This window comes from Pinus tabuliformis, chromosome 8 (genome assembly GCF_031772625.1).
Source record: "Pinus tabuliformis cultivar Carrire ecotype Pingquan chromosome 8, CPIR1, whole genome shotgun sequence".
In the NCBI taxonomy this organism is placed as follows: domain Eukaryota; kingdom Viridiplantae; phylum Streptophyta; class Pinopsida; order Pinales; family Pinaceae; genus Pinus; species Pinus tabuliformis.
This window is the reverse complement of record NC_142294.1, coordinates 53,240,813-53,254,242: the sequence shown is the minus strand read 5'-3', so window position 1 is coordinate 53,254,242 and position 13,430 is coordinate 53,240,813.

Genomic DNA, 13,430 nt, shown 5'->3' with positions numbered 1-13,430 from the left:
CTACAAATTTAAACTACAAACAACAATCAAAAACTCATGTTCTCCTACTTTTCAAAAAAGCATTGTTTAGGGCCTCAAAACGACTCTAGAAGTCTAGGACTCGAAAACTGCCAAAAGCAGTAAACTGTGCTACAATTAAGGAAACTGAAAAAATGAAAGAAATAATGGTGAGGGTCCAAGTAGAATAGGTGGGTGGCCACCAATATCCACTTGTATCAGTCCTCCCCCCTTAGGAAGCAATGATCCCCATTGCGTTGAGTGCCTCCATGAGCTTGGGAAACTTCTGCTGAACTTGGTCCCTGGTGAGCCACTTACCCTTGTGCAAGAGTTGGCCAACTTTGACAACCCGATATAGTTGGATCTTCTGCTGACGAATTTTCTTGATCTGTGTGTCCATGATCCGATCAGTTTTTGCCTATTCCATGCAGTTTGGGTTTAACATTGTTGGTGTGAAATATTCTGAAATGTCTGATGTGTCCAGTAATGGTGGAAAGTATGGTCAAAGGTGGTACACATTGAACATTGGGTGCAGGGCCATGAATGGTAGAATGCTTATCTCGAGATCATTGTCACCTTCAACCTTAGTGATGGTGTAAGTCCTATATCGGAGTGGGCGAAGCTTGCGGTGGGGCCCAACGAGGCGCTCCTTCTACAAATGTAGCCAAACTTTGTCGCCCACCTGGAAATTGTGTGGAACCCAACACTGATCATGATGCTTCTTGTAATGAGCATTGGCTTGGTCCAATATGTCATGGACCTGCTAGAAGATGTGTTGGATGCGCTTAATGAAGCTGTTAGCCCTGTCAGCGTCAGAATGGACATGGGCCAAAGCTGATTGAGTAGCTACAAATGGTATGGCCACATCAATGGGACATAGTGGATGGAATACCAACCCCACCTGACAGGGGTTGTGGCTAGTTGAGCTACGGAGAGTTCTATTGTAGCTGTGTTGGACATAGGGGAGGCTTTCATCCCATGTGCGTGGATGGTTTGAGTTGTACATGCGCAAAATGTGTACAATCATCCTGTTGACGAACTCTGTTTTGCCATCAGTTTGGGGGTGGAAAGTCGTGGACTTAGTGAACTTGGTATCCAACATCGACCAGAGACTTGACCAAAATGTACTTAGGAAATTGCTATCTCAATCTGAGATAATGGACTATGGGATCCCAAAGTGTACCCATACTTGTTCAAAGAAGAGCTTAGTAGTGTCTTCTGCTGTGATACTCTTCTTGTAGGCCGCCATAATGGTCATCTTAGAGAATCTGTTGATGACCACAAAAACACAATCGTTGCCATGGTTAGTAGAAGGGAGGCCCAACATGTAATCCATGGAGATGGATTCCCAAGGTCGATTAGGAGTAGGCAGAGGAGCATATAGCTCTTGCTTCTTGATGGTCAGTTTGTTAATGTCGCAGGAAGTACACTATCTAATGTACTTTCCAACATCCTGTCGAAGGTTCAGCCAATAAAAATACTTCTGCAACACTGCCACTATTTTCTCTACTCCGAAGTATCCAACGAACCGACTATAGTGCGCCTCCCAAATCATCTTGGCACACTCACTTGAAGGAACACATAGGTGTCCTAGGTGACATAACAGTGTATCAAGGAGTTGAAAATTTGTAACTTTATTGCCTTCTAGGAGCGTCTGGTATGTGTTGATGAATTCTGGATCGCTCTTGTACAGATGCGACCACCTCGAAGTCTCGTTCCCACAAGATTCGAGCACAATGGTCAGTGCCATGATTGGAGGTCAGCTGAGGAAGTCTGCAACATTATTGGTGCTTCCCTTCTTGTACTTAATGTTCAAATGGAACTGTTGCAGGTATGTGGACCATTTCTGATGGCAATTGTTCTGCAACTTCCCTTGTGTTTGTATGAACTGTAAGGGTCGATGGTCTATTTGGGTGACCGTTTCCTTCCCTCTAATGTAATGCTTCCATTGTCGGTAGACCTGCACAATGGAATACATCTCTTTGTTATAGCTGGGATACTTTCAGATTGTGTCTGAAAGTGTCTCACTGTGATATGCCATTGGGTGCCCTTGCTGAGTAAGAAATGCACCAATGACATAGTCAAAGGCATCTATATCAATCTCAAATGGTTGTTGCAAGTATGGTAATGTGAGCACTGGTGCAGAGCAGAGGTGATGCTTCAACTCGAAAAAAACCTTCTATTGGGATTCAGACCAAAATAATTTTTCTTTTGCTCCACCCTTGGTGGCTTGACTCAAAGGCTAAGTGATATGAGAGAACCCCAATACGAACCTACGGTAGAATTTGGAAAGACCTAGGAAGCTGCAGAGCTCCATTAGAGTGGTTGGAGCTGGCCAATCCCAAATGACTTGTATCTTGGTGGGTCCACATGCACACGTCGCTCATCATTGATGTACCCTAGATAGTGAACCTAGGTCATGCCAAAAGTGCATTTCTCCAAATTGGCACACAACTTGTGTTGTCGTAGAGTTTGGTGGACCTGTCAAATATGGTGGAGGTGCTTTTCCTAAATTTGGCTGAAGATCAAGATTTATTCCAAATACACCAACACGAATGAGTTGGTGAAGGGCAACAATACATCGTCCATCAACCTCATGAAGGTTGTGGGGGCATTCGTCAATCCGAAAGCCATGACCAACCATTCAAAAAGGCCCTCCTTGGATTTGAAGGCAATCTTCCACACATCAGAGGATTCGATTGGTACCTGGTGATACCCAGACTTTAAGTCAATCTTGCTGAAATATTCCCCCCCCCCCTTGATCTTGTCCAGAAGGTCATCAATATGTGGGATTCGATACCTATTCTGGACAATGATCTTGTTAATTGCCCGATAGTAAATACAAAGTCTCTAGGTCCCATCCTTCTTCTGTAGCAACATGATCGATCTCCCATAGGGTTATGAGGTTGGCCTTATGTGCCCTTTCTGCAACAACTCTTGAATCTGCCTCTTGATTTCATCGTTCTCCAGAACAAAGCATTAATAGATCGGTCCATTGGGTAGTGATGCACCTGGGGTCAGATTAATGGAGTACTTGACCTAACAATGTAGAGGTACCCATGTGGGTGGGGTGAAGATGTCCTTATACTCCTCCACGACCTTGTCCATCTGCTGCTGTCGTGTGGAGGAGCCTTGTCTGGAGGTTGTGGCCACACTCTTCTTATCCTGAGGGTGAATCATAAGGGAAACAAATTTCCTAGTCTGGGAAATGATCTTACTGCATTTCTTTGCAGTGATCAAAGAGATGGTGGTAGGTGACGCTTCCTCCAGTATCCTGTACAACTTATTGCCCAAAGTAATAATAATAGTACGAGGCCTAGACTCATACATAACATGTCTCTTCCACAAGTATGGTTGTCCTAATAATACATCACAAACTTAAAGAGGATAAACATCACACAATACCTCATCTGCGAAGGGCTTGATGCTGTAGGGAAGCGACACTGCTGGCTGACGTGGAGATCTCGCCCTTGGTGAAGCCACCTGATGGTGTACATCTACGGGTGTGTTGTGGTTGATAGGCCCAGCCGCTTCACGACCTCTACTGAAATGAGGTTCTTTTGGCACCCGCTGTCGACAATGAAATGCAGCGGAGAACCCTTCACCAAGTTCTGGGAGTGGAATAGGCGCTCCCCCTCCTCTGGATCTTCAGGCTCATTCTTTTGGATCTTAGTGGCGGCAACGCTGGCACTATGCTCCACGTCAATAATATGATTCCCTTTGTCATTCCCCTTGTCGGGTTCTGACTTAGAGTCAGAACATGCATATGATTCAGAAGCCTTCATCTCGGCCACACGTGACTGCTTAGCCCAACACTCACTTGTGTTGTGAGTGGGATCTTATGGAACTCACACCATTTTCCTGTGTCCTTCTTTTTCTTTGTGGTGTTGTTCTTTGCTTGTTGATTCAACGGGTTGTCCTGGGCCACCCCGCCTGCTGATTTCTCCTTTGTTCTGCGGCTTGGGGGCATCTTTCCCTTACTTCAGATTCACTGATCCAAAGTCTTGCTTCTTTTGTTTAAATTTCTACTTGATCTTGACAGTGTATCGATAGGAACATTGAGCGAGGAGATGTCCAAGAATTCCATCTCGTTCTAGATGTACTTGTGTAGGCAACTGCAAAACTTGAGTACCAAATGCGCTAAGAATTCTTGATACCCAAATTTGTGCCAAGGTTATGAAAAATATTTGTGAACTCTAGCACATCTTGGTCCCTTCCTGGTCGCAACGTGGTCCACTTTATGTATTTATCTTCATATCTCCTGACATGGTAATGTTGGTCCTTGATGGGATCTCAGAAAGAATTAAAAGTGGGTGCGACTAAGAATAGTGAGGGTTCACTCTCGTCTCTCTTCTCACAGTAGGTTTCCCACCAGTTCTTGACGTGGGGGCAACTTTTAGGAGTGCAAAAGTAATCTTTTCCTCATTGGAAAAGTCTTGAACCGAGAAATATCCTTCTAGCAGATTTACCCATTTATCTATGACATCCACATCTATTTGAACTTCAAATATGGGGATGTCAAATTTAACTTGTACCTTAAAGGGAGTGGCGCTCCCAGAGTGGCTATCAGAAGAAGATGTGTCGCTTATGTGTAGACGTCGAAGGATCTGAGCAAAGTTTTCCATCATCGTGTTCCTCTGTTGCTTGAGGGCTTCTTCGAGCAATATTTTGAAAGGATCTCCTGCTCCCTCATATTTATTTTATTCCGCCATAGAAAGTCGTCGGGGTTTACGAGGTTGGTATTGCAAGGGTTCAACCAGTTCAAGCCCTAACTCCTTCTACCCCGACCTCATTGGGGGCATGCAAAAAAAAGAGAGAAAGAGCAGACCGCTATGATACCGTTGATCTGAACTTAAGCATGAACGCAAAAAAATACATATATAACCAACAATATAGAGATGCAACATAAATAACACTTCATTTCATTAATATTAAAGAACTGAAATATGCTTACAAACATAATGGAAATAAACTAGCTCGAGTGATGGTAGCTTATCTATGAGAAGAGATGTGGCAACTACATGTTTCTGAACTATGTTACAATGAGGCTCAAAGGACTATTTATTATTGAGAAACAATGGAAAATACTTTACATCCAAAACCTAACCATAGGAGATGAAGCGCCAAAACTGTGGGCCTCATTTGGGTAAATTGGTACATTAACTTCCCGAGGTTGTAATTTTTGGCATACGATCTTTGTTTGATGAGCACAATACCTCGTTAGAAATATCTATCCGAGGACTACAAATTTAGACTGCAAACATCAATCATAGATTCATGTTTTCTTGTTTTCCATAAAAAACTTTGTTTAGGGCCTCAGAACGGCTTCGGAAGTTCAGGACTCGAAAAAATGCCAAAAATAGTAAATTGTGCTACAATTAAGGAAACTAAAAAAAATTAAAAAAACAATGGTGGGGATTCAAGTGGAATAGGCGGATGGCCACCAATAGCCACCTAGATCAGCAACAACAAAAAATGGTTGCAAATTATGCTACTCCTCCACCGAGGGTTATGTCATGAAAAAATCAACAAGGAGGTCCATTGCATGTGAGTTTTATCATGTGAAATGACACAGTGAATTTTACCATGAAAGTGAAAAAATATGAGACTCCTAAGGGTGTTTCTTCTTCTAAGGAACCTATGATCCCCATTCCATCCAATGGACCTCTCTCGATAGATAAACATTTGGAGACTATGACTCATATACCTAAAAGTATTCCCATCAATTAATGCATAATCCATTGCACAAGCTACCCAAAACTATAATATTGTGGAGGATTTATACTATGCACCATGCGTTATATTTGCTTTATAGGTTTTGTAAAGCTACCCTGTGTAATGCAAAGACTTGTTGACTACGATAAAAGCGTTTGATCCCTCATAGTCAAATTTAATATTCGATGTTGATGCAAGTTGGTATTTGTTATCCCATCAGATTGCATTCTATATCCAAGTTCACATACTTGGACGAGATATGTGGATGAGGGACCCTCCTCTTGCGTAATTTCCAAAGCATGTTGGAGAGCTTTCGGTTCTCTAGCACTCATACAATTAAAGATTACTCTTCAGGACTTTGATGACCACAATTTCAACTAGAGAGAGTTCTCCCAACATTGTCCATTAAGATTTGGGGAAAAACTATCATTGTCGATGTCGAAGTTATCAATGCCTTACTCAAGTATAACCCGATCCTTGAAGCAGTTGGTTTTATAACATGACAATTTTCATATCATTGGTCTTTCACATTCTTCACATTTCTCATGAAGGAAAGATAGTTACAATTGGTCAACTTGCTTTTACACAATGACTAAGACAATTGCTACAAGAATTACTATGCCACTTTTTGGTGATACATGTTCGTACCCTTCGAATGATAGTGTGGGACTATTCAAGAACAATTCATTCATTGTCATATTCTCAATTCCCCCACTTGATACTTCTATGCTTATTGCTCCGATGCATATGATCTCTGTTGGAAAATATAACTAGGTTTGGTCTTCATAATCGTCATCATATTTATGTCATTATATATTTTTATGTAAAATGCAAAAGAAGAAAAATAAATATTATTTTTCAAGCATGGGTTTCATGCTCAAGAGTTATTATTTTATTTAGATAAGCATGTTCTTCATTCTTCTAGGTTTTTGTTGAGTCAAAGAGTCATAGTCTTATTTGGACCTATTGTAAAGAAGAAGGAAAAATAATTATTAATATGTAATTTGGGTCAAAACCCCTCTAGATGTCAAGTGAACCCTACCTGTCATGTAGGCCCTGCTCAATGGACATGTCTATTCACACCTCTATGGACAAATATAAATAAAAGGAATATGGAGCTCATTTGGAAATAGAATTCATTGGATATGATATGAAATTTCGTAGAAGAAGAAGAGGACCGAAATCTGAAATTGAAGAGAAGGATTTTTCTTGAAGCTTGACTTATGGAAGCTCTGCCTTAATACATTTTTTTTGGAAGATTATTTCTGATGCTGTACATGTTGCTGGACACTTGCTGTTGATGAATTCCTACAAGGCTAGGAGGGTTTGACTTGACATCTAGAGGGTTAGTCATGTGTCATGGATATCTCACTTTGATCTGATTCTATAAGAAGAGAATTTTCTAGGTTTTCCCATTGGAGTTATAATATCAAAACAAAAGTCCATGACAAGTCTTGGATTCAGAGCAAACAGTTCAACTCTGAAGTTTTAAGGTATGTATTTAAGTATTATCTTTTAAAGACTAAAGCTGTGATAAGCCTCTGTTCTGGATGGAGTACATGTACTTTAGGGAAAATCTTTTTATTAAACTCTAAAATTAAAACAAATTTGAAATAGTTAATTTAACTTTAACTTACTTTAATTTTTAATTAAAGTGCTCTCCTTTCCCTTGGTCCTGTCCTGCTAGCCGTTTCCAAGTCAAAATTAGCCATTAGCTGGTCAATTTAGCCGTTGCTTGGTCAAATATAGCCGTTGGAGGTCCTGCTCTAACTATTTAACATGCAACCTAGATCTGATTCTTCAACTTGTCCTAATGATGAACCACACTGGTTGGTTCGAAACACGTCGACAAATGTAAGATCATATGAACTACGCCGAAGAATTTTCTCATAAAGATAAGTTCTCTCTGTGAGAGGGAGCATTAATAAAGATAACAAGAGGGACATACATTCTTTAGTTTAGGAAGAATGGTCTAGACTGTTGTTGAGGGAAGACATTCTCCTAGTTTAGGAAGAATGGTCCTTAAATCCCAGGTACTCAGAAGAGTAGGTTCCTTTTTGTGTTGGCCCAATCACTCTATAAGAGTGGGTGTCTTTTGTAAGCCTTGGTTACTTGTTGAGTGATATTTTTGGCCTAGAGTGAGGCATGTGATGTTGGGGTTTGACCAATATAATGGCAACCTTGTAACGCAAGGATCCTTTAAGGTTTTGACCCTGCAGTGTGGAGAGTTGAATGTCCTCTAGGGTTTGGAAAACCCTGTGGAGTAGGAACACTAATGTTCCCAGAGGTTTGACCTTGGTGATGGAAGACCTATACTAGTCTGTATACCATGAGGTTGAGGCGCCGAACAGATCATGGTGACTAGTTATTGCACCTTAGGCTAGGTAGCCTATATGGTAGTACATAGAGTTGTTGTACTTTAGGTTGAATAACTTGTATGATGGTACTTACGGTTGGTACCTTGGATATAGTCTAGATGGTACCTAGATCCCTGTAAGATGGGTTGGTACCTTGGAAACAAATTAGATGGTACTAGATCCATGTGAGATGTTGGGTTAGTACCTTGGCAGTAACCTAGATGGTACCTAGATCCCTGAAAGTTGTTTGGTTGGTACATTTGCAGTAGCCTAGATGGTATCTATATGCCTGGAATAGTATATGCTGATTATGATGTTGATCCGACTCTTCTTATGAGAATATTTCAATTTGAGAAGTATCCTTCTATTAGTTATGTAATTATGAATACCTCCCTAGTTAAAAGGGAGCGTTGGAAAATATAACTAGGTTCGGTCTTCATAATTGACATCATATTTATGTTATTATATATTTTATATAAACTGCAAAAGAAGAAAAAGAAATATTATTTTTCAAGCATGGGTTTCATGCTCAAGAATTATTATTTTATTTAGATAAGCATGTTCTTCATGCTTCTAGGTCCTATTTGGACCTATTGTAAAGAAGAAGGAAGAATAATTATTAACATGTAATTTGGGTCAAAAACCCCTCTAGATGCCAAGTCAACTCTATATATCATGTAGGCCCTGCCCAATGGACATTATATTCACACCCCTATGGACAAATATAAATAGAGGGAATATGGAGCTCATTTGAACATACAATTCATTGGATCTGATTTGAAATTTTGTAGAAGAAGAAGATGACCGAAATCTGAAATTGAAGAGAAGGGTTTTTCTTGAAGCTTGACTTATGGAAGTTCTTCGTTGGTACATTTTTTTTGGAAGATTATTCTTGATGCTGTACATGTTGTTGGTCTCTAGCTGTTGATGAATTCCTACAAGGAAGGAGGGTTTGACTTGGCATATAGAGGGTTAGTCATGGGTCTTGGATATCTCTCTTTGATATGATTTTATAAGAAGATATTTTTTTGGGTTTTCCCCTTGGAGGGGTTGTTCCTTGGCTTAGAACCTATATCTTGTGTTCATTTGTCTTATGTGATCTTCATGTTTACATTTTGGTAATTGTTTGATGAAAATATCATAACACAGATTAATAAGAAGCCTACTTATTTAAAAAACAATTATCAAAGAAAAGGAAAATCCCACTAAATCATAAGCCTCTCGATTTTCCAACAATCTCTTCCATCACCAATGGATCACATGTCTCGTTGACCCTTGAGTGTTTGCATCTCCTTTGGAAGTAGATTCTTTTAGTGAACAAATGTCAATCATTATGGTAGATATTTCCTATTAGGAAATCCAGTCATCATCAACAAAGGACGATTCAAGTCTCTCAATGGATGGATAACTTGATGTGTACCCTACATACCCATGGTTGTTGATTGCATAGATTCCCGAGATCTCCTAAATCTTGGAATTCCAACTGATGAATCTATCATGGAGGTAATGTTGGTCCATGATCGACCCTAAGAGGACCTTAATCATTGATCCTTGTTTCTACCTTATGTGGAACACCTACATAATCAAAATATAATTCTCATTTCCTATGGCCCTATTTAGTGGCCCCAATCCACCATCATGCTTCATGATGTCTTATCAGAGGGGAATTTGATGAATATTTCAAATATTATACCCACCAACATTGTTGTGAAACTAGGTGTTGTGGAAAACATCTTGATAGGTGTAGATTCTAACCCCCTAATAAATTGAAACCTACACCACCCTATTCAAATAATTTTGCAATGTGTTCGCTTGGTCCTAAGAATAAATGTTGGGATTGATATATGGATTATTGAGCACAAAAATAAGACATATGATAGATGAAAGCTAGTATAACATAATCTTAGGCTAGTGAACCCTTGTAAGGGCACTGCCATGAAAGCAAAAGTTGAAAAACTTTTGAAGGTTGGCTTTATATATCTAGTAACCTTGAAAAAATGGTTATCTGACATGGTTATGATCATAAAGAAACATGGTACAATTTGTGTATATGTTGAATATAGGGACTGGAAACAATTTCCTAAAGGCAGTTATCCAACCCCATTCATTCATAAAATTATTGATGAGTGTGCCAATAGTGAAATACTCTCATTCATGGATGGTTTCTCCAACTATAATAAAATACAATTCAAACTGTAATATCATTGCAAGACTACTTTCATCTATCCTTGGGCATGTTCACTTACAAGGAGTTTCCATTCAACCTTAAAAATGTTTAAGACACTTTGCAATGGGCAATGTCACACACTTTTCATGACATCAGACACACAATGGAGGCATGTCTAGACAACCTTTCTACCCATTCTTCACAATGTGAGCATCATCTTTCCTATTTTTAGATGATCTTTATTTGATTCCATCTCTATAACATTCATTTAAATCTACACAATTCTATCTTTTGTGTGTTCTCCGAGAGGTTATTTTGCTTCATCTTGTCCAAGTGCAAGATCATGGTGGATCCCTTGAAGCTTGAGGTGATCATGAAATTGGCTCCTCCTTGTACACTTCAACAACTCTAAGGTTTTCAAGGTTACATAGATTCATTGCTAGTTATGTTGGGATAATGAAAGAACTTGTGAAACTATTGAAAAAAGGTGTACCTTTTGTGCGACATGACCAAGCACAAAGATATATGCCATAACAGAAGGATTTATGATACTATTGAAAAAATGTGTACCTTTCATATGGAATGAACTAGCACAAATACATTTTGACACTTTGAAGAAATCCTTGATGTCCACTCCACTATTAAACACTCCTAAACAGACTTGAGAATTTTTTCTCTATCTCACATCCTCTAAGTTTTATATAGAATTAGGAATCGAGAAAACATGAATCAATGAGAAAATCAAGTGTAGGAAGCATGAAAATTAAACATGTAAGCATACATGGAATTGTATTGGACTTAGATACAAGATTGGATAATGCCATCAATGTTGCTGATCCATTGACTTACCTTCACTTGTATATAGGTTGAAATTTAACCTTATTATGCATCTTTTGTTCCTTCAATTGCATAGTTCTGTAATTTTTATAGTTTTTGACAAATATTTCAAACAATTTTCGTGAATTGTTCTTTCATTTTCTTCCTCTCGAGAAATATCTATGAAATTTAAGATGTTGATTCTAGAACTAGTTTTGAAGGCTAGATTTCACTTGAATATCTCTCTCTCTCTCTCTCTATATATATATATATATATAAACTTCTTTAATAAAATTTATTTTTGTATTTCTGGAATGTATTTCTACGTTGGATACATCTGAGTCAGCGTACCTTAATTGTACATCACCTTAGCATTTACATGATGACGAACATAGAATGTGGATGATCACTAGCTTGACCTTAAACATTTCTCTCATTTCTACAAAATGAAGGATGCAAGTATGAACGTTGAAGTTGGCACCTAGGATTTTAAAGGTCTAATCTAGGTGTTAACACTATTTGTCTCTACTAATTCTTTAAGGTGCTAGCTCAATAGAAGAGAAAATGTGTTATAAGCAAGAGGTTGGTGGTACGATTCTTTTGTGCCTTACAATTTAGTACAAGAAATTGTATTTTATTTTACGAAAATGATCAATATGTTAATTTATGCATGATCATGCATAGATATATTTTTTCTTTTCTAATACAATTAGTCGATTTTATTAGAAGTGGTTGGCGTTTTTTCATTTTTTTCTTACCATTTTGTAATCTACAAAAATAGTTTATATTGGTTGATTTTTTCCTTCTTGTTTGACTTCTTTGGTAGTAGAGTTATTCACTTTCTCTTTTAAAAACTTTTAATTCTACAAGAATCGTTTGCATTTCTTTTTTCCCTTGTGCGACTATTTTGGAATTGCAGAGACATATAAGAGTTAGCATATTAAACTTGGCATGATTTAAGCCACAACATGTTCTTGGGATACATTCTTCTTTTGAAAAAGAGAAAGTGGAAAATGTTAAAAGTCTTCTATGTTGAATACAATTTTTAAAATACATCCATCTTTTATTCTTGTTCAAGATTTGCTTGGGATAATTTAAGAAAAGATGTAATGTGTGTAGGAAACAAGAACCAACCTGTAGAAATTTTGAATAATTTAACACATATTCACAGAGATTATCCTGATCATACAGTTATAAGCGGAACATGTATAATACATAATCTCCTCTACGTTGATCATCAATTTACAGAAGCAGAAACATTCACAGGCACACATAGAAGCATCAATCAAACTCATTAACACAGTATGTATCCCAGGGAAAGCATCTCGCTAAAAACCCCACACTATCTGTATATTATATTGATTGAATCATGTAACATTACAAAGTACAATGCTTATCACAAGCAATCCAGTACCAACTCCACATGTTACACACAATACAACTCAGATTTGATCTCCAAATCTATTCCACTGCTTGCCTGCCTCTCCAGATCAATACCTGCTCAAGAACTGATGAGAATGGCTTACCAAACTCGTATTTGACCTGCAAATAATCACTCACACTCTGTTGGACGTGAGCACAGGCTACAATTATTTGTATTGGCCAATTCATTGGCATACTCAATCCCTCTGATTGTGCAAATCATAATGCACAACTATAGTCACAAATGATAGCAATCTGATCCTCTAACACCTGTCCCTGTTGAAATGAACATGCACTGACATGCAACTGAGTTAACTGATGTATTCTATAGTTGCATTAAGAGTTAATAACTTGTGAATTAATTAATAACTAATTCACCCAACTCATCTCTAGTCTATTGATCAGTTAGACTAAATACAACCAGTTTAACAAAGCTAAACTGAACACAACTCCATCAACTGCACCTCCAGTCCGCTAAACTCAACTCACTTGAGTTCTAACTAAAGTCTTGCATGCGAATATTAGTCATCCCATAGGTAACCACATATTTCCTTCTAGGATCTGCATGTACCACATTCGTAGCTCATCCTGAAGTGCTCCAAGAGAATAAGATCAAGTTTATAGTCCAAATATTATTATGAGACAATAATATTTGACCTTTTTATTTTTGACAGCCAGTCTAAAAATAGACTTTGATTTCTCACACTGTGATAACTCACACTGTGGTCACCCACACTGTGATCACTCATACTATGATCACCCACACTGTGATCACTCATACTGTGATCACCCACACTGTGATAAAAAATAGAACTTGCACCATAATTTGCCTGCGGGCCCACTTAGTGAAGGTGACTCTTTTCACTAAGCTCCATCATCTTGTTGCATTCTCAACAAGCATTTCTTATTGCACACTTTTCAAAACTCCCTCTCAACAAGAAATGCTTCCTCTCAAA